General features: G+C 43.4%; 1 protein-coding gene across 3 annotated transcripts in view; it reads left to right on the top strand.

Moving 5' to 3' along the window:
• Positions 1-2,266: 2,266 nt before the first annotated feature.
• st6gal2a (ST6 beta-galactosamide alpha-2,6-sialyltranferase 2a) overlaps positions 2,267-22,083 on the top strand; it is a 166,952-nt gene continuing 147,135 nt past the window's right edge. For 2 of the 3 annotated variants that reach the window (XR_005051374.1, XM_036975116.1), the window contains exon 1: positions 16,392-16,648. The gene's annotated coding sequence lies outside the window, so the exon portion shown is untranslated. Of the gene's footprint in view, positions 2,436-16,391; positions 16,649-22,083 lie in introns of those variants that run through there. The other variant, XM_036975117.1, reaches the window with a different exon arrangement.

The following is a 22,083-nucleotide window of genomic DNA, read 5'->3' as shown; positions in this document are numbered from 1 at the left end:
GATGTGTATATGTGTGTGTGTGAATAGGTGTTTGTGTGTGTGTGTGTGTTTCGTGTGGCGTGACAGAGCTGCTAATTGCTTAGCGTCTCGCTGGTGGAGCTGTAGCAACCGATGGAGACATTCCTCACTGAGGGCCAGTGCACACACACAGACCTATCCGTCAAGCGCTCTGTCACCATGGCAACAACCTACTTCCCAGCGAGCTGCAGGCCAGCGTAACGAAGCCCTTGTCGGAGGAGTATGAGAATGACAGAGCTCTGCCAGGGGAAGGTGTCGTGGTTATTACCATCCCCACCATGTCTGGTTGTGTTAAAAGGAGTGAGGGGGAAGAGAGAAAGAGACATGAGAGAGAGACGCCAGTAACTGTGAAACAACTAGAAGTGAACTGGAACCATTTCTCCATTATTGTGCCTTGGTATAAGTGTGTTGTGCTTGTGTGTGAGCAAGCCTGTTTGTGTAGATAGAAGTGGACGTGTCCCTGTGTGCGTGTGGTTATGCGTGTGTGTGTAAGTAAGTGTATTCGTGTCTGTGCAAGTGTTTTCAGGAATCAACCTTTTCCCAACTGGTTGTCAGATTGGACTGATTCTGACAGTCCTGACAGTGAGCCCGGAGCCTTATCTGTCAAACACCATGTAACCATTACAGACATTACATCCAGCTTACATCTCACCACCAGCCTGATAATGAGCAAATTACTGAGAGGGATCAGGGGAGAGAGTGTATGACAGATTTGACGTGTGTGCATGTGTGTGTGTGCATATGTGTGTGTGTGTATGCATATGTGTGTGTGGGGGTGCGTGTGTATGTGTGTGTCTAAAAGAGAAAGAAATATGAAAAACGTGCCAAGCTTAGCCGACTATATCCCACAGATGATGTGATGACATAATAAGTCATTTGTGTAAGACATTAAGATCAAAATGTGTTTATCGTATTGAAACACAGAACTGTATTAGCATCTTGCCTTGATGGATATGAAGAGGAGACTGTTTAATTAGATGGGTATGATGAGTGAGCGAGTGATTGTGTGTTAGTGTGTGTGTGTGTGTGTGTGTGTTTGTGTCAGTGTGCATATGTATGCATACAGGTGGGGGCCTTGGTAAGGAACACCATTTTCTAATTCAGAGAGAGTAAGCGGGTAAACGACAGATGAACGGAGGAAGAGACGGTGTGAAGAAAAGAGAGCTAGAGAGAACATTTTGGAGGAAAAAGAGAAGGTGACAGAGTAACCGAGGTGGCGATGACAGGAGGAAAGTCCCTAACATTCTGTGAATTGAGAAGGGGTTATATTTCAAATATGTATTTGATGATTTATTTTTATTTAACCTTTATTTAACAGGGCAAGTCAGTTAAGAACAAATTCTTATTTACAATGACGGCCTACACCGGCCAAACCAGGACGACGCCAAAGAAAATTGATTCTGAGAAAGTGTAAAGGATGCTGGGAAACCCCAGAGGGTTCACATTTCTTGTGTGAAAATTGAGAGCGAGAACAGAATGCAAAGTGCGAATGACGTCGAGAGAAAAATAAGGGAAAGGGGAGAGAAGGGGACAGGAGTTGAAGATAAGAGAGAGAAAGTAAAGGGAGAGGGGGGTGGGTACTAATTGGTCTTTGAGAGAGGTGAGAGAGCTAGCCACACACACAGAGGTGTAGCGTTGTGTTTACAGTCATAGCTAGTTTCCAAAGGGTTCTCGTGGCCTGAAGGTTGGTGTGTTTTCACTCTAATGACCGCCAAAGCATTTGGCTCATTCTCTCTGTCTCTCTGATCTGTGGGAAATATGTGTCTCTAATGTGGTCATACATTTGGCAGGAGGTTAGGAAGTGCAGCTCAGTTGTCCATTTTGTGGACAGTGGGCACCACACATTTGACAACTATAGTTTAAAATACGCTTTGTGGAAAGTAACCATTTTTTTAGCGGAACAGATAGTTACATTGGAGGTGACTACAACTATTTGAATACAGATCTGAGAAAGTAACTACTTTAAAAAAAGATTTGAATGCAGAACTAAGGAAGTGACTACTCTTCAGAAACTTTTGGATTTGCTACCTTCAACTAATGGAGCACACACACAATGTCCTATAATATTTCAATCTATCTGAAAGTAGATCATGTTTGATCTACACAAAATGTTTCTATCTGAAAAATCTGGGAATTTCCATTCTCCTGAACAGGCCCCAGGTGTAGATAGATAATCAAGTCAAACCAATCAACCAATGACATTGTGTACAGATAAGTATAAACAGGTTGTGACACTATAGAGGGCTTGTAGTTTCTTCACAGATCACCTACTGTAGCAACCAGACCAGGCGCCATGCTGGAAGACCAGTCAGTCTGTTGGAAGTCCTCCAATCGTCCACATGACTGGCTGTGTTTTGCTACCACCAGAAACTTTGAAGATCACCCAGAAAACGGCGGCAGTGGGAGAACCTATTGAAGTAAGTAAATATATTTAGAAAATGATCGCTACAGGAACTGTGTGTGCAGGCAAACTCAAATGAGCTGCTGATATAATGTATGATGTAGAGAAATTCTGAAAAATAAATGTTAAACAATAAAACAATCTGTTTGGTTTATATTAGTTTTGCTTTCCATTATTTAAACGATTAATGTTTGAATTATTAAGTATTTCGTTCTAGGCTATTAAGTTTAATATCTGACTAAACTAACTGTTCTAGTTTTTGGTTCCTGAGTGCCCCGCCTCAGGCTGACTCATCAGCTGAGATGGTGTCAATTAGAGGTTAGTAACAATCACGCCTACCTTATTGACGGTCTATTCAAGCTGACCAGGTCTCCTCACTCATTTAGCTACTGCTTTCTGCTACTGCTACTGCTACTGCAGCCACCACCTGTTAGGTTCTATGTCCCTGTCGGTGGGGTTGGTATAGCTTACCGCGCTCAGGCCTTCTTGAGTTTGAGAAACGGGTATTTGAGGGTATTTTGTCCTAAAGCTCATCCAATGTAATTTGAGAATTCAATGGGTTCTGGTAGTCTTTAATAGCTGGTTCTAAGTTTAGTAAATTATCATGTATATTTTTTACTATTTTCTACATCATAGAATAATAGTGAAGACATCAAAACTATGAAATAACACATATGGAATCATGTAGTAACCAATAAAGGTTTTAGAATCTTCAAAGTAGCCACCCTTCACCTTGATGACAGCGTTGCACACTCTTGGCATTCTCGCAACCAGCTTCACCTGGAATGCTTGAACAGTCTTGAAGAGTTCCCACAGATGCTGAGCACTTGTTGGCTGCTTTTGCTTCACTCTGAGGTCCAACTCATCCCAAACCGTCTCAATTGGATTGAGGTTGTCCTGTTGAAAAACATAAGATAGTCCCACTAAGCGCAAACCACATGGGGTGGCGTATCGCTGTAGAATGATGTGGTTATCAGGAATCAAGGTAAGACCCAGATGCAGACTGTCAAAGTAACACTGTTTATTGTAGCAACAGCAAAGTACCCCCACACCATCACACCTCCTCCATGCTTCACGGTGGGAACCACATATGAAGAGATCATCCGTTCACCTACTCTGCGTCTCACAAAGACAAAAAAATCACATTTGGACTCATCAGACCAAAGGACAGATTTCCACCGGTCTAATGTCCATTGCTCGTGTTTCTTGGCCAAGTCTCTTCTTATTATTGGTGTCCTTTAGTAGTGGTTTCTTTGCAGCAATTTTACCATGAAGGCCTGATTCACGCAGGCTCCTCTGAACAGTTGATGTTGAGATGTGTCTGTTACTTGATCTCTGTGAAGCATTCATTTGGGCTGCAATTTCTGAGGCTGGTAACTCTAATGAACTTATCCTCTATATCAGAGGTAACTCTGGGTCATCCTTTCCGATGGCGGTCCTCATGAGAGCCAGTTTCATCATAGCGCAGGATGGTTTTTGCGACTGCACTTGAAAAAAACGTTCAAAGTTCTTGAAATGTTCCGGATTGACTGACTTTTATGTCTTAAAGTAATGATGGGCTGTCATTTCTCTTTGCTTATATGAGCTATTTGGTGTTACTTGGTCTTTTACCAAATAGGACTATCTCCTGAACACCACCCCTACCTTGTCACAACACAGCTGACTGGCTCAAATTAAGTGAGGAAAGAAATTCCAGAAATTCGTTTTTAACAAGGCACACCTGTTAATTGAAATGCATTCCAGACTACCTCATGAAGCTGGTTGAGAGAATGCCAAGAGAGTGAAAAGCTGTCATAAAGGCAAAGGGTGGCTACTTTGAAGAATCTCAAATATTAAATATATTTTGATTTGTTTAACACTTTTTTTGGTTACTACATATTTCCATATGTGTTATTTCATAGTGTTGATGTCTTCACTATTATTCTACAATGTAGAAAATGGTAAAAAATAAAGAAAAACCTTTGAATGAGTAGGTGTCTGTCATAGAAATATTGAAACAAATATTTCTCAGATACCGGAGCTTGTGAATTCAAATAGACTTCATTACAAAAGTAACAAAGCCGAGCAATTCCATGTAAGAACTGATCTCTCCATTCTCAGTACTCTGCTTTTATACAGTTTTACCCTTACATAACATAGTCACTCCACTTCATGTAAATTCTTAATACCTTCTAGCCTTGGCCACCCCAATCCATTTCTATTCTCTGATTGGCTCAGACATTTGGGCATAGATTTTATTGGTGGCGTGACACACAGACATGCACACTCATACTGCAGGTCTAATGGTGCCTATAACTGATTAGCTAATGTTTCTGTCCAAAGGTCTTCACAAGTTCAGGCCGATGTTGTCTATGTATGATTAACCCATGTGTATGTCCAGTAGCCTTCACAAGTCAGATATGGCCCAGACCAGTCAAGTCTGTGTTGGTCTACCTTGCCTCATCCACATGGATTCTGCTTACATTTTTTTTCAGTTTTTGCATGTCTAATGGTTAACTTGATGTTGATCCAGCATTGTATATTCACATGGGTTCAGCCTTCATTTTGCTTACACATGTCTAATAATTAACCTTATATTGACTTTACTTTCTACTTCAAAGAAAGCAGTATAGGTACTGTAAAATTACCAGAGGACTGGAGATTCTCCAACATAATCCCCCCTATGGACTGTACCAGTTTTGACTGGTACTCTGAACCAGCTTCATGAATAATGAGGAAGTTGAGGTGACTAAACTGCTTGGAATATCCCTGGATTGTAAACTGTCATTGTTAAAACATGTTGATACAACAGTAGCTAAGATGAGAAGTCTGTCCATAATAAAGCCCTGCTCTGCCTTGTTAAAAACACTATCAACAAGGCAGGTCCCACAGGCCCTAGTTTTGTCACACCTGGACTATTGTTCAGTTGTGTGGTCAGGTGTCAAAAAGAGGGACTTTTACAATTAGCTCAGAACAGGGCAGCCCGGCAGGCCCTTAAATGCAAATGGAAAGCTAACATTAATGATATGCATGTCAATCTCTCATGGCTCAAAGTGGAGGAGAGATACTTCATTCACTACATGTTTTTGTAAGAAGTGTTGACAAGCTGAATGCACCGAACTGTCTGTTTAAAATACTAGCACACAGCTCAGACACCCATGCATATCCCACAAGACATACCACCAGAGGTCTCTTCACAATCTCCAAATCCAGAACAAACTATGAGAGGTGCACAGTATTACATAGAGCCATGACTACATGGAACTCTATTCCACATCAGGTAACTGATGCAGCAGTAGAATCAGACAAAAAACAAACAAATTAAAGTACACCTTATGGAACAGTGTGGACTGTGAAGAGACACACACACACACAGTTACAGAAACACGCATACGCACATGGCCGCTATCACACTCTCTCTGCAAACACATACATTGTGGTATTGTTGTATGGGTTATCGAGCATTTTGTGTTGTGGGTTTGTAGTGGTGTACCTTTCTCTTTGTGTCAAAGTGTTTGTGGAGAAGGTCCATGTAGTTGGTGGAATAGCGCTTTAATTCATGTCCGTATCTCTCATCTGAACTATTTATTTGGGCTCCCGAGTGGCACAGCAGTCTGAAGCACTGCATCTCAGTGCAAGAGGCGTCACTACAGTCCCTGGTTTGAATCTGGACTGTATAACATCTGGCCATGATTGGGAGTCCCATAGGACAATTAGCCTAGTGTCATCCAGGTTTGGCCAGGGTAGGCAGTCATTGTAAATAATAATTTGTTCTTAACTAACTTGCCTAGTTAAATGTAAAATAAATATATATATAGCGCTCGGGAGAGAGGGCCATCAGTTATTGTTTATAGTTATTACTGCAGAGCGCGACTTGGAGTTCACGCTTCAAACCTGTTATGTTAATGTTCAATGGATTTAGATTATAGATTGAATAACTGATAGCTGATTGATTGATTTGCATTATCGCATTATCGTTATCAGGATTATGATGAATGGTTATGATCCTAAATGACTCAATCATACTTCGTATTGGTCCTCCCTAATGGCTCAGTGGACTAAGGCACTGCATCGCAGTCCTTGAGGTGTCACTGCAAACGCGGGTTTGATCCATAACCGGGAGTCCCATAGGGCGGTGCATAATTGGCTCAGCTTTGTCCGGGTTAGGGGAGGGTTTGGCCCAGCTTTGTCCGGGTTAGGGGAGGGTTTGGCCCAGCATCGTCCGGGTTAGGGGAGGGTTTGGCCCAGCTTTGTCCGGGTTAGGGGAGGGTTTGGCCCAGCATCGTCCGGGTTAGGGGAGGGTTTGGCCGGGGGGGCTTTACTTGGCTCATTGCGCTCTAGCGACTTATGTTTTGGAGGATTTTTGACTCGACCTTTGCCTCTCCCGAGCCCGTTGGGGAGTTGCAGCGATGAGACAAGATCGTAATTGGATATCATGAAATTGGGGAGAAAAAGGGGGTAAAATACCAACCAAAACTAAAATAATCATGCTTCATATTGAACTGAATTGCTGCATTAATTTATTATGTTAATGATGAGAATAATTAGTATTATGCTTTGGCTTTTGTGATTATGGATTTGATTGGATACATGTCATTCTGTTTCCTTTGTTATGCAGCACACAAAGAAAATATTCAGTAAATCGATCACTTTGTGGTTGAAGCAATTCCTGCCTCAGTCTCCTCCATTCCTCTCAGTCACCTGACCCGCGACCACCTGTTCACCCTCACTACTGTCAGTCATCCTACCAGTCCTGCTACGCCCACAGATTCCAAGAATCTTTCAGTTTTATTGTTATTCGTCAAGTCAAATGCTGCATGTGCAAACACCAAACTCCAATTCTAATTCAAAATGTTCCTCATTGAAAAGCATTGAAAACCCCAACCCTGCCAACCCCAACCCTGCCATGTTAATAATGGAGTCACCTCTCAATGCACAGAAGTTTAAAACCCATAGAGAACATTATAAAGAATGCTATAATCCAAGTCAAAATGCTGTTCCTGGTGTCCCTGCCTTCGGCCCATCTTCTAAGAGCCAAACCAGTTGTACCCGGACGGGTGTTGTGTCAACACTGCTTTGTGACATTTTGACTTAATCAGTGGCGACACGCTAAGCAGTGGAAACAGATGGGATAAAATGACTAGGATGACCACGGAGTTAAGATGGCTCCATCGCTATGGAAACGGCTATGCTCCTTTGCGTCGCTAACAGCCCTGATTACAGTGACGGCGAACGACACGTTGGGATGGATCCGAGCAATGACCAGATGTTCAGAGGATGTTTAGAAACCAAAAATGAAGATGATACACTCCCTGACTCCATTATATGATCATAATACTGAACAGAAAATTATGATGATGATGATGACAGCGTTGAGAAAGAGAGCAGGAAGACGAGGACCACAGTAACAGTGATGACATAATCAGATAATGATAATGATGACATAGAGACAAATTCATTAGGAGATTAAGGAAACCACATTGGCGACACGCTAATCACGCTCTCCTCACCCAAACACTGCTCTACAGTTTCAAAACATCACAGACAGGAAGCTACCGAACTACAGCACCAACGCCATCAGTGAGAGGAAGTGATAAAGCCCACCTGCTAATGAGAGAGGTGATTTCACCTCAAATGGGGGGCATGGAAGAAGGAGAGTGTGTCTTTGATGGTAAGGAGAGTAATTTAAAATGGTGAGGATGAGCACAATCTAAAATAAGGTGAGTAATCTAAAATGAGTAGAGTAATCTAAGATGGTGAGAAGGAAAGTAATCTAAAATGAGTAGAGTAATCTCCAATGGTGAGGAGGAGGAGAGTAATCTAAAATGAGGAGACTAATCTAAGATGGTGAGGAGGAGAGTACTCTCCTCCTCACCATTAATCATTTTAGATTAATCTATTACTCTCCTCATTTTAGATTAAGCTATTACTCTCCTCATTTTAGATTAAGCTATTACTCTCCTCATTTTAGATTAATCTATTACTCTCCTCATTTTAGATTAATCTATTACTCTCCTCATTTTAGATTAATCTAAAATGAGGAGAGTAATCTAAAATGATGAGGAGGAGAGTAATCTAAAATGGTGAGGAGGAGAGAAATCTAAAATGATGAGGAGGAGAGTAATCTAAGATGGTGAGGAGGAGAGAAATCTAAAATGATGAGGAGAGTAATCTAAAATGATGAGGAGGAGAGTAATCTAAAATGGTGAGGAGGAGAGAAATCTAAAATGATGAGGAGGAGAGTAATCTAAAATGGTGAGGAGGAGAGTAATCTAAGATGGTGAGGAGGAGAGTAATCTAAAATGATGAGGAGGAGAGTAATCTAAAATGGTGAGGAGGAGAGAAATCTAAAATGGTGAGGAGGAGAGTAATCTAAAATGGTGAGGAGGAGAGTAATCTAAAATGGTGAGGAGGAGAGTAATCTAAAATGGTGAGGAGGAGAGAAATCTAAAATGGTGAGGAGGAGAGTAATCTAAAATGGTGAGGAGGAGAGAAATCTAAAATGGTGAGGAGGAGAGTAATCTAAAATGGTGAGGAGGAGAGTAATCTAAAATGGTGAGGAGGAGAGTAATCTAAGATGGTGAGGAGGAGAGAAATCTAAAATGATGAGGAGGAGAGTAATCTAAAATGATGAGGAGAGTAATCTAAGATGGTGAGGAGGAGAGAAATCTAAAATGATGAGGAGGAGAGTAATCTAAAATGGTGAGGAGGAGAGTAATCTAAAATGATGAGGGGGAGAGTAATCTAAAATGGTGAGGAGGAGAGTAATCTAAAATGGTGAGGAGGAGAGTAATCTAAAATGGTGAGGAGGAGAGTAATCTAAAATGGTGAGGAGGAGAGTAATCTAAGATGGTGAGGAGGAGAGAAATCTAAAATGATGAGGAGGAGAGTAATCTAAAATGATGAGGAGAGTAATCTAAGATGGTGAGGAGGAGAGAAATCTAAAATGATGAGGAGGAGAGTAATCTAAAATGGTGAGGAGGAGAGTAATCTAAAATGATGAGGGGGAGAGTAATCTAAAATGGTGAGGAGGAGAGTAATCTAAAATGGTGAGGAGGAGAGTAATCTAAAATGATGAGGAGGAGAGTAATCTAAGATGGTGAGGAGGAGAGTAATCTAAAATGGTGAGGAGGAGAGAAATCTAAAATGATGAGGAGGAGAGTAATCTACGATGGTGAGGAGGAGAGTAATCTAAAATGATGAGGAGGAGAGTAATCTAAAATGGTGAGGAGGAGAGTAATCTAAAATGGTGAGGAGGAGAGTAATCTAAAATGATGAGGAGGAGAGTAATCTACGATGGTGAGGAGGAGAGTAATCTCCGATGGTGAGGAGGAGAGAAATCTAAAATGATGAGGAGGAGAGTAATCTAAGATGGTGAGGAGGAGAGTAATCTAAGATGGTGAGGAGGAGAGTAATCTAAAATGGTGAGGAGGAGAGAAATCTAAAATGATGAGGAGGAGAGTAATCTAAAATGGTGAGGAGGAGAGTAATCTACGATGGTGAGGAGGAGAGTAATCTAAAATGGTGAGGAGGAGAGTAATCTACGATGGTGAGGAGGAGAGTAATCTAAGATTGTGAGGAGGATGAGGAGAGTAATCTAAAATGGTGAGGAGGAGAGTCATCTACGATGATCTAAGTATTCCAATAGGAGGCCAGATGCAGATTCTTAGTATTTAAAGCAGCCGGGCCTGGTAAATTTCTATGTTCAAAGAAACAGCTCAGAGGAGTGTTGAAAGGTGAGATGTTCACACACATCAGTCAATCACTATAATCCAAGCCCGGGTTCAAAGACAGGGATATGAAGTCTTGATGATTGACACTCTGTACTGTACATACTGTACACACTGTACATATATGATGATGAGCACCTGGTTCAGAGCTCAGCTACCTCACCTAGGGGTACAGGAGGGGGGAGGAGAAGAGAGAGGTTTCAGGATAGCCTGAGGCAACTTAATATTACTTATATCCTGAAACTGCTTAGGCCATACAGACAATGTACACAGACACACTCACTCACATACCCAACCCTTATTATGTAATTTGAGGTGGGAGAGAATTCACACGGTGACAGCTCATCTGTGACAGTCTGAGTCATATGCTCTGAGGACATCTATGAGTGTTTGTGTCTGTGCGGGGGGGATTTTATTTATTTTACTAGGCAAGTCAGTTAAGAACAAATTCTTATTTTCAATGATAACCCACTGTTCCTAGGCTAACTGTCTGTTCAGGGGGAGAATGACAGATTTGGACCTTGTCAGCTCAGGGATTTGAACTTGCAACCTTCTGGTTACTAGTCCAACGCTCTAACCACTAGGCTACTCTGCCGCCCCGAGTGGTGAAGTCTATGTGTGAGTGTGTGCAACTAATCACGCATTCATTTTCAGTAAATAGATCTGTAAGTGGATGTTTCTGTGTAAAGGTTGTATTAGTGTATTAGTATTAGTGAGTTTTGGTGGTGTTCTGTGATTTTGTGTATGTCAGTATTTTAGTGCAGCACATCCTCTGTTAGTCTAAGCTGCATGGGTCATCTCTGCTGCTACTATTTATTCATCTACAATGTTTTTCCTATAGGTTATTGCTGTACGACAATATATTTATTTTTATTTAACCTTTATTTAACTAGGCAAGTCGGTTAAGAACAAATTCTTATTTACAATGACGGCCTACCCCGGCCAAACCCAAATATGCTCTAAGCCAGTATCCAGTATCTAGTACGCCCTCTAGTACGCCCTACGCCCAAATTAAATAAAAGGTATTGCTCTCTCTTTAAGTCTGTTCTCTCTAAATACATGGCCAACTGGCTGGCCAGCTTCTCTCTGTGTAGCTGTGACAGTATATGGCCAACTGGCTGGCCAGCTTCTACATGGCCATCTGGCTGGACAGCTTCTCTCTGTGTAACTGTGACAGTACATGGCCATCTGGCTGGCCAGCTTCTACATGGCCATCTGGCTGGACAGCTTCTCTCTGTGAGCTGTGACAGTACATGGCCATCTGGTTGGCCAGCTTCTCTCTGTGTAACTGTGACAGTACATGGCCATCTGGCTGGTCAGCTTTTCTCTGTGTAACTGTGACAGTACATGGCCATCTGGCTGGCCAGCTTCTCTCTGTGTAACTGTGACAGTACATGGCCATCTGGCTGGCCAGCTTCTCTCTGTGTAACTGTGACAGTACATGGCCATCTGGCTGGCCAGCTTCTCTCTGTGTAACTGTGACAGTACATGGCCATCTGGCTGGCCAGCTTTTCTCTGTGTAACTGTGACAGTACATGGTCATCTGGCTGGCCAGCTTCTCTCTGTGTAACTGTGACAGTACATGGCCATCTGGCTGGCCAGCTTTTCTCTGTGTAACTGTGACAGTACATGGCCATCTGGCTGGCCAGCTTCTCTCTGTGTAACTGTGACAGTACATGGCCATCTGGCTGGCCAGCTTTTCTCTGTGTAACTGTGACAGTACATGGCCATCTGGCTGGCCAGCTTTTCTCTGTGTAACTGTGACAGTACATGGCCATCTGGCTGGCCAGCTTTTCTCTGTGTAACTGTGACAGTACATGGCCATCTGGCTGGCCAGCTTCTCTCTGTGTAACTGTGACAGTACATGGCCATCTGGCTGGCCAGCTTTTCTCTGTGTAACTGTGACAGTACATGGCCATCTGGCTGGCCAGCTTTTCTCTGTGTAACTGTGACAGTACATGGCCATCTGGCTGGCCAGCTTCTCTCTGTGTAACTGTGACAGTACATGGCCATCTGGCTGGCCAGCTTCTCTCTGTGTAACTGTGACAGTACATGGCCATCTGGCTGGCCAGCTTCTCTCTGTGTAACTGTGACAGTACATGGCCATCTGGCTGGCCAGCTTCTCTCTGTGTAACTGTGACAGTACATGGCCATCTGGCTGGCCAGCTTCTCTCTGTGTAACTGTGACAGTACATGGCCATCTGGCTGGCCAGCTTCTCTCTGTGTAACTGTGACAGTACATGGCCATCTGGCTGGCCAGCTTTTCTCTGTGTAACTGTGACAGTACATGGCCATCTGGCTGGCCAGCTTCTCTCTGTGTAACTGTGACAGTACATGGCCATCTGGCTGGCCAGCTTTTCTCTGTGTAACTGTGACAGTACATGGCCATCTGGCTGGCCAGCTTCTCTCTGTGTAACTGTGACAGTACATGGCCATCTGGCTGGCCAGCTTCTCTCTGTGTAACTGTGACAGTACATGGCCATCTGGCTGGCCAGCTTCTCTCTGTGTAACTGTGACAGTACATGGCCATCTGGCTGGCCAGCTTTTCTCTGTGTAACTGTGACAGTACATGGCCATCTGGCTGGCCAGCTTCTCTCTGTGTAACTGTGACAGTACATGGCCATCTGGCTGGCCAGCTTCTCTCTGTGTAACTGTGACAGTACATGGCCATCTGGCTGGCCAGCTTTTCTCTGTGTAACTGTGACAGTACATGGCCATCTGGCTGGCCAGCTTCTCTCTGTGTAACTGTGACAGTACATGGCCATCTGGCTGGCCAGCTTTTCTCTGTGTAACTGTGACAGTACATGGCCATCTGGCTGGCCAGCTTCTCTCTGTGTAACTGTGACAGTACATGGCCATCTGGCTGGCCAGCTTCTCTCTGTGTAACTGTGACAGTACATGGCCATCTGGCTGGCCAGCTTTTCTCTGTGTAACTGTGACAGTACATGGCCATCTGGCTGGCCAGCTTCTCTCTGTGTAACTGTGACAGTACATGGCCATCTGGCTGGCCAGCTTTTCTCTGTGTAACTGTGACAGTACATGGCCATCTGGCTGGCCAGCTTCTCTCTGTGTAACTGTGACAGTACATGGCCATCTGGCTGGCCAGCTTCTCTCTGTGTAACTGTGACAGTACATGGCCATCTGGCTGGCCAGCTTCTCTCTGTGTAACTGTGACAGTACATGGCCATCTGGCTGGCCAGCTTTTCTCTGTGTAACTGTGACAGTACATGGCCATCTGGCTGGCCAGCTTCTCTCTGTGTAACTGTGACAGTACATGGCCATCTGGCTGGCCAGCTTTTCTCTGTGTAACTGTGACAGTACATGGCCATCTGGCTGGCCAGCTTTTCTCTGTGTAACTGTGACAGTACATGGCCATCTGGCTGGCCAGCTTCTCTCTGTGTAACTGTGACAGTACATGGCCATCTGGCTGGCCAGCTTCTCTCTGTGTAACTGTGACAGTACATGGCCATCTGGCTGGCCAGCTTCTCTCTGTGTAACTGTGACAGTACATGGCCATCTGGCTGGCCAGCTTTTCTCTGTGTAACTGTGACAGTACATGGCCATCTGGCTGGCCAGCTTCTCTCTGTGTAACTGTGACAGTACATGGCCATCTGGCTGGCCAGCTTTTCTCTGTGTAACTGTGACAGTACATGGCCATCTGGCTGGCCAGCTTTTCTCTGTGTAACTGTGACAGTACATGGCCATCTGGCTGGCCAGCTTCTCTCTGTGTAACTGTGACAGTACATGGCCATCTGGCTGGCCAGCTTCTCTCTGTGTAACTGTGACAGTACATGGCCATCTGGCTGGCCAGCTTTTCTCTGTGTAACTGTGACAGTACATGGCCATCTGGCTGGCCAGCTTTTCTCTGTGTAACTGTGACAGTACATGGCCATCTGGCTGGCCAGCTTCTCTCTGTGTAACTGTGACAGTACATGGCCATCTGGCTGGCCAGCTTTTCTCTGTGTAACTGTGACAGTACATGGCCATCTGGCTGGCCAGCTTCTCTCTGTGTAACTGTGACAGTACATGGTCATCTGGCTGGCCAGCTTCTCTCTGTGTAACTGTGACAGTACATGGCCATCTGGCTGGCCAGCTTTTCTCTGTGTAACTGTGACAGTACATGGCCATCTGGCTGGCCAGCTTCTCTCTGTGTAACTGTGACAGTACATGGTCATCTGGCTGGCCAGCTTCTCTCTGTGTAACTGTGACAGTACATGGCCATCTGGCTGGCCAGCTTCTCTCTGTGTAACTGTGACAGTACATGGCCATCTGGCTGGCCAGCTTCTCTCTGTGTAACTGTGACAGTACATGGCCATCTGGCTGGCCAGCTTCTCTCTGTGTAACTGTGACAGTACATGGCCATCTGGCTGGCCAGCTTCTCTCTGTGTAACTGTGACAGTACATGGCCATCTGGCTGGCCAGCTTCTCTCTGTGTAACTGTGACAGTACATGGCCATCTGGCTGGCCAGCTTCTCTCTGTGTAACTGTGACAGTACATGGCCATCTGGCTGGCCAGCTTCTCTCTGTGTAACTGTGACAGTACATGGTCATCTGGCTGGCCAGCTTCTCTCTGTGTAACTGTGACAGTACATGGTCATCTGGCTGGCCAGCTTCTCTCTGTGTAACTGTGACAGTACATGGCCATCTGGCTGGCCAGCTTCTCTCTGTGTAACTGTGACAGTACATGGTCATCTGGCTGGCCAGCTTCTCTCTGTGTAACTGTGACAGTACATGGCCATCTGGCTGGCCAGCTTCTCTCTGTGTAGTGATTTATTATTCACGGTAATATGTCTGTGTTCTGTTGTAATTGCAGTGTGCTACAGCAGTGGCTGCGTCTGATGGAGCACAAATGAATAAATAAATTGGGACGTGGAGCCATTTGGACGTTTGACATTTACTGATGAGACAATTAAGTGAGCAGCGCACAAACACACAGGCAGCGGCGCAGGAAAACACACGCCCACAGACAGTTTAAACACACACACACACACACACACACATAAAAGACGAACACACACAAACCAAAAGTGAAGCTCAAACAAACACACAGGCAGCGGCGCAGGAAAACACACACCCACAGACAGTTTAAACACACACACACACACACACACACACGAAAGACGAACACACACAAACCAAAAGTGGAGCTCAAACAAACACACACACGATATACTCAGAAAAAAGCGCACATACACGATACACACACAAAAGCACACACACGATACACACACAAAGGCGCCAGGTGATGTAGGGGCACCAGGTAAGGTAAGTCTAGGAAAAGTCAGTAAGATACACACACACACACACACAAACACATGCAACGGCCATGCCTCCCTCCATGGGACTACATATAAATGTGACTTTGCTATTAAGCGTCCTAGAGATAATATGTCTTCATCATGTAAGTCTGAATACTGATTTGACAGATTTAGCAGTCAAGCATATTAGGCTCCAAGTTTTTCATGATAGGCTATGAGTTGTCACCACACAAGCAGGCCTATGAGGGAAATATTTAAGTTTCCATTTTCTACATCAAAGCGTATTATTATACACTGAATGTACAAAACATTAAGAACACCTGCTCTTTCCATGACCTAGACCAGTGCTTCCTAACCACAGGGGTACTAGGACCCCTGGGGGGTTCTTGGCCTACCCACTGGGGGTACTTGAGAAGAGTCATGAGACCGTAGGCCTACTGGTAAAATACACTATGACGGGGTACTACGGGCAGAGCAACATTCAGTTGGTAGTACAGTAACTGAAAAAGGTTGGGAACCACTGACGTAGACTGACCAGGTGAATCTAGGTTAAAGCTATGATCCCTTATTGATGTCACTTGTTAAATCCACTTCAATCAGTGTAGGTGAGAAGACAGGTTAGAGAAGGTTTTTTTTAAGCCTTGAGACAATTGAGATGTATTGTGTATGCGTGCCATTCAGATGGTGAATGGACAAGACAAAATATTTAAGCGCCTTTGAACGTGGTATGGTAGTACGGGGCAAGCGTATCAAGTTTGTATCAAGAATTTCAAAGCTGCTGAGTTTTTCACCCTCAACAGTTTCCTGTGTGTATCAAGAATGGTCCACCACCCAAAGGACGTCCAGCCAATTTGACACAACTGTGGGAAGCATTGGAGTCAACATGGGCCAGCATCCCTGTGGAACGCTTTGGACACCTTGTAGAGTCCATGCGCTACGAACTGGGCGCAAGGTATTATTCATGTTTAGGAAGGCTTCAAATAAACTCGTGGTTGATCCCAAACACTCAAAGGCGATATATTTCACGCTAGGTTACAACCTCAAAGCAAAAGAGACATCGAGGCTCCGCCCACCACTCTCATGCTGAGGGTGCACGAAAAAGGCTTGCGACAATGTGAGACGACACCGAATGTGCAGCTTTCATGAATCTGATTTCAAACAGCGCTGTGAAACCGGACCACTGCCCGCACAGCTCGGTTAACGGAGGAAAAAACGGACACTAGCCTGCCTTCTAAAACAATGAAGACAAACATATTTCCTAGGTAAGGCTTTAATGGCTCCCCGCAGGATTTGCAGGCAGTTGCTCCTCACGCTTCAGAGCGCGTTGTGCTAACAGCCCCGCGGTAGACTACATTGTAATGACGAGCAGTCAATTGGCAAAATATGTGGCTACAAGAGATTCAGCCAGCGGTCGATTTGGTTTCTAGAATGGACATATAAATTAAACATAATTAAGCAAGAATATTCAGTAGCAAATAAATAGCCTGAACGGTTTAGGTTAACGGGTTTATCTTTGCACGGTCAGAATGATGAAAGAACCATAGCCAACTGCACCGTTAAAATAGTTTTTTTTTTTATCCTAGGCTATCAACATCATTCATGAGCCTACTACTTGATAGATTTAGGATCCTTTGGATCCCAATTAAAGCATGCAATACCTCGTGCGGCAACATTGTAGCCAAATCACACATTTAACAGCCTACTTTCCTACTTTGTATGGAATCTTTATGTAAATATTTGCCTGTTCATAGCTGTCCAATTATATTACGCCTTCCTGTGTTTGACTCATTTGAGTTTAACACAGTACTGTTAGCTCATGAAATTAGACAATTTCATTTATTTAGACTGCATGTTAAATTAGCAATATAAGGTCATACGTTCCACGCGTGTGTGTGTGTGTGTGGTGAAACCCTGTCTGTGGCATAATAAGTACGTTTGATTAAGGAGGACCATGCCTTTCTATAATGTGAGATTGGAGGTGTCCTGTCCTCCATCCAACTAACGTTACTAAAATCAAATCAAATTGTATTTGCCACATACAGATGGTTAGTAGATGTTAGTGCAAGTGTAGCAAAATGCTTGTGCTTCTAGTTCTGACAGTGCAGTAAAATCTAACAATTTAATCTTACAATTCCCCAACAACTACCTAATACACACATCTAAAGGGGTGAATGAGAATATGTACATATAAATATGTGGAGGAGCGATGGCCGAGCGGCATAGGCAAGGTGCAATGGATGGTATAAAATACAGTATATACATGTGATATGAGTAATGTAAAATATGTAAACATTATTAAAGTGCCATTATTTAGAGTGCATTGTATGAAGTGACTAGTGATCCATTTATTAAAGTTGCCAGTGATTGGGTCTCAATGTAGGCAGCAGCCTCTCTATGTTAGTGATTGCTGTTTAACAGTCTGATGGCCTTGAGATAGAAGCTGTTTTTCAGTCTCTCGGTCCCAGCTTTGATGCACCTGTACTGACCTCACCTTCTGGATGGTAGCGGTGTGAACAGGCAGTGGCTCGGGTGGTTGTTGTCCTTGATGATCTTATGGCCTTCCTGTGACATCGGGTGCTGTAGGTGTCATGGAGGGCAGGTAGTTTGCCCCCGGTGATGCGTTGTGCAGACCTCACCACCCTCTGGAGAGCCTTGCGGTTGAGGGCGGGACAGTTGCCGTACCAGGCTGTGATACGGCCCGACAGGATGCGCTCGATTGTGCATCTGTAAAAGTTTGTCAGGGTTTTGGGTGACAAGCCAAATTTCTTCAGCCTCCTGAGGTTGAAGAGGTGCTGTTGCAACTAAATGCATGGTTTGTAAATAATTTCTGAGTGTTGGAGTGCCCCTGGCTATCTGTAAATCATTTCTGAGTGTTGGAGTGCCCCTGGCTATCTGTAAATCATTTCTGAGTGTTGGAGTGCCCCTGGCTATCTGTAAATCATTTCTGAGTGTTGGAGTGCCCCTGGCTATCTGTAAATCATTTCTGAGTGTTGGAGTGCCCCCCTGGCTATCTGTAAATCATTTCTGAGTGTTGGAGTGCCCCCCTGGCTATCTGTAAATCATTTGTGAGTGTTGGAGTGCCCCCCTGGCTATCTGTAAATCATTTGTGAGTGTTGGAGTGCCCCCCTGGCTATCTGTAAATAATTTCTGAGTGTTGGAGTGCCCCCATGGCTATCTGTAAATAATTTCTGAGTGTTGGAGTGCCCCCCTGGCTATCTGTAAATAATTTCTGAGTGTTGGAGTGCCCCCCTGGCTATCTGTAAATAATTTCTGAGTGTTGGAGTGCCCCCCTGGCTATCTGTAAATAATTTCTGAGTGTTGGAGTGCCCCCCTGGCTATCTGTAAATCATTTCTGAGTGTTGGAGTGCCCCCCTGGCTATCTGTAAATCATTTCTGAGTGTTGGAGTGCCCCTGGCTATCTGTAAATCATTTCTGAGTGTTGGAGTGCCCCCCTGGCTATCTGTAAAAAAGAAGAAAAAAAACATTGCCGTCTGTTTTTTTTAATATAAGGAATTTAAAATTATTTATACTTTTTACTTTTGATACTTATATGTATTTTAGAAATTACATGTACTTTTGATACTTAAGTATATTTAAAAGCAAATACTTTTCCTCTAGTATTTTACCGGGTGACTTTTACTTGAGTTTTAATTGAGTTTACTTGAGGGCTAACTTCAAGTTGGCAACGGTGACTGGTTCAAATCAAATTGGATTTGATCTCCTTCATTCAGTTACGTTCAACACAGTGGCCATGCCAGTCCTCTGGACATTCAATGGTAGTTTGGCAGGCGGTCGTTGGCAGCTCGCTGTCCGGACCATTTAAACCGTAGCATTATTGGCTTTAACAGCTGTTTGAATAAACCCCAACAGTGTTATGGTCCATTGTATTAGACAAATTGAACGAAGTGCCGGTAGTTATGCCATTTTGAGAGAAATGATGAGAAATGAAAAGACACAAGTGCCAAGGACGAAGAGTTTTAGGAATTATCCCCATAAGCTAGCTAACAGTTTTGGTTTGGGAGTGTATGTGGTAGAGGCTTTGAAGTGGTCGGATTCCTTCTTTCTTTGTCTGGGATCTACAGACAGGGCTACGTTTGTTTTAGAACCTAACAAATCAAAACCAAGACTCATCTGACGGAAAAAGAGGTGAGGAATGAAAGAAACATGATTTCTGTGTAATATATTCAGCAGCATACACCTATCTATTTGTGGATCAACCTACAGTCCTTGAACCAACAGCATTTCTAAGGTGATGTGTGATGAATGCAAAAAACAACGAGTAAAATCCCGATACCAAAACAAAGTGTGAGTCACAGTTTCACTCTTTTGAAATGGTGTCCTTCTGCAGCATGGAGAAGGTGAAACCCAGAGGGCTTTTACTGATTGTGGTTGCTGAGGGAACTCTGCTACCTTGGTAGTGTGTTCTTTGTAGTGATGGGGCAAAAAAATCATCAATAGTTCTGTGTCACAATGTTATTTTAGACGATACTATATCAATACTTGTTTCATGGCTCTCTCTTGTCCCTCTGCTGCAGACATAACAGTGAGCGATATGTTTGGAACATCGAAAGGCATTAAAATCTTAGTATCGGATCACAATACATATTTGTAGAATCGTGATACATATAGAATTGCAGTACAAATGTTATCGGCAACTAAGTATCATGGTAATATCGTATCGTGAGGTCCCTGGCAATTCTCAGCCCTAATTATTTGTGTGCAGCAGGACAGTTTAATGGGTGTGTCTTTGTATTGTTGATGAATGACAACAGGGGTGTGTGTCTGTGTTAAATTATAACACGGGTTGTTATTTATAGGTTGAGTTATAGCAGTGGTGTGTTTGTATTGTTGAGTTATAGCAGTGGTGGGTGTTTGTATTGTTGAGTTATAGCAGTGGTGGGTGTTTGTATTGTTGAGTTATAGCAGTGGTGGGTGTTTGTATTGTTGAGTTATAGCAGTGGTGTGTGTTTGTATTGTTGAGTTATAGCAGTGGTGGGTGTTTGTATTGTTGAGTTATAGCAGTGGTGTGTGTTTGTATTGTTGAGTTATAGCAGTGGTGTGTGTTTGTATTGTTGAGTTATAGCAGCAATGGGTGTTTGTATTGGTGAGTTATAGCAGTGGTGGGTGTTTGTATTGTTGAGTTATAGCAGAGGTGTGTGTTTGTATTGTTGAGTTATAGCAGAGCTGTGTGTTTGTATTGTTGAGTTATAGCAGCAATGGGTGTTTGTATTGGTGAGTTATAGCAGTGGTGCGTGTTTGTATTGTTGAGTTATAGCAGAGGTGTGTGTTTGTATTGTTGAGTTATAGCAGAGGTGTGTGTTTGTATTGTTGAGTTATAGCAGAGGTGTGTGTTTGTATTGTTGAGTTATAGCAGAGGTGGGTGTTTGTATTGTTGAGTTATAGCAGCAATGGGTGTTTGTATTGGTGAGTTATAGCAGTGGTGCGTGTTTGTATTGTTGAGTTATAGCAGAGGTGTGTGTTTGTATTGTTGAGTTATAGCAGAGGTGTGTGTTTGTATTGTTGAGTTATAGCAGTGGTGGGTGTTTGTATGGTTGAGTTATAGCAGTGGTGGGTGTTTGTAGGTTGTTGAGTTTTAACTAGAGGTCGACCGATTATGATTTTTCAACGCCGATACCGATTATTGGAAGACCAAAAAAGCCGATACCAATTAATCGGACGATTTAAAAATATATATATTTATTTGTAATAATGACAATTACAACAATACTGAATGAACACTTTAACTTAATATAATACATCAATCAAATCAATTTAGCCTCAAATAAATAATAAATTCAATTTGGTTTAAATAACTCAAAAACAAAGTGTTGGAGAAGAAAGTAAAAGTGCAATATGTGCCATGTAAAAAGGCTAACGTTTAAGTTCCTTGCTCAGAACATGAGAACATATGAAAGCTGGTGGTTCCTTTTAACATGAGTCTTCAATATTCCCAGGTAAGAAGTTTTGGGTTGTAGTTATTATAGGAATTATAGGACTATCCCTCTATACCATTTGTATTTCATTAACCTTTGACTATTAGATGTTCTTATAGGCACTTTAGTATTGCCAGTGTAACAGTATAGCTTCCATCCCTCTCCTCGCTCCTCCCTGGGCTCGAACCAGCAACACAATGACAACAGCCACCCTCGAATTAGCGTTACCCATGCAGAGTAAGGGGAACAACTACTAGAAGCCTCAGAGGGAGTGACGTTTGAAACGCTATTAGCGCTCGCTAACTAGCTAGCCATTTCACTTCGGTTACACCAGCCTCATCTCGGGAGTTGATAGGCTTGAAGTCATAAACAGCGCAATGCTTGACGCACAACGAAGAGCTGCCGGCAAAATGCACAAAAGTGCTGTTTGAATGAATGTTTACGCTCCTACTTCTGCCTACCACTGCTTAGTCAGATGCTTGTACGCTCAATCAGATTATATGCAACACAGGACACACTAGATAATATCTAGTAATATCAACCATGTGTAGTTAACTAGTGATTATGATTGATTGTTTTTTATAAGATAAGTTTAATGCTAGCTAGCAACTTACCTTGGCTTACTGCATTCAACTAACAGGCAGTCTCCTTGTGGAGTGCAATGAGAGAGAGGCAGGTTGTTATTGCATTGGACTAGTTAACTGTAAGGTTGCAAGATTGGGTCCCCCGAGCTGACAAGGTGAAAATCTGTCGTTCTGCCCCTG

Source organism: Oncorhynchus mykiss, chromosome 3, assembly GCF_013265735.2.
Source record: "Oncorhynchus mykiss isolate Arlee chromosome 3, USDA_OmykA_1.1, whole genome shotgun sequence".
Lineage (NCBI taxonomy): Eukaryota > Metazoa > Chordata > Actinopteri > Salmoniformes > Salmonidae > Oncorhynchus > Oncorhynchus mykiss.
This window is presented reverse-complemented; position numbering and strand designations above follow the sequence as displayed.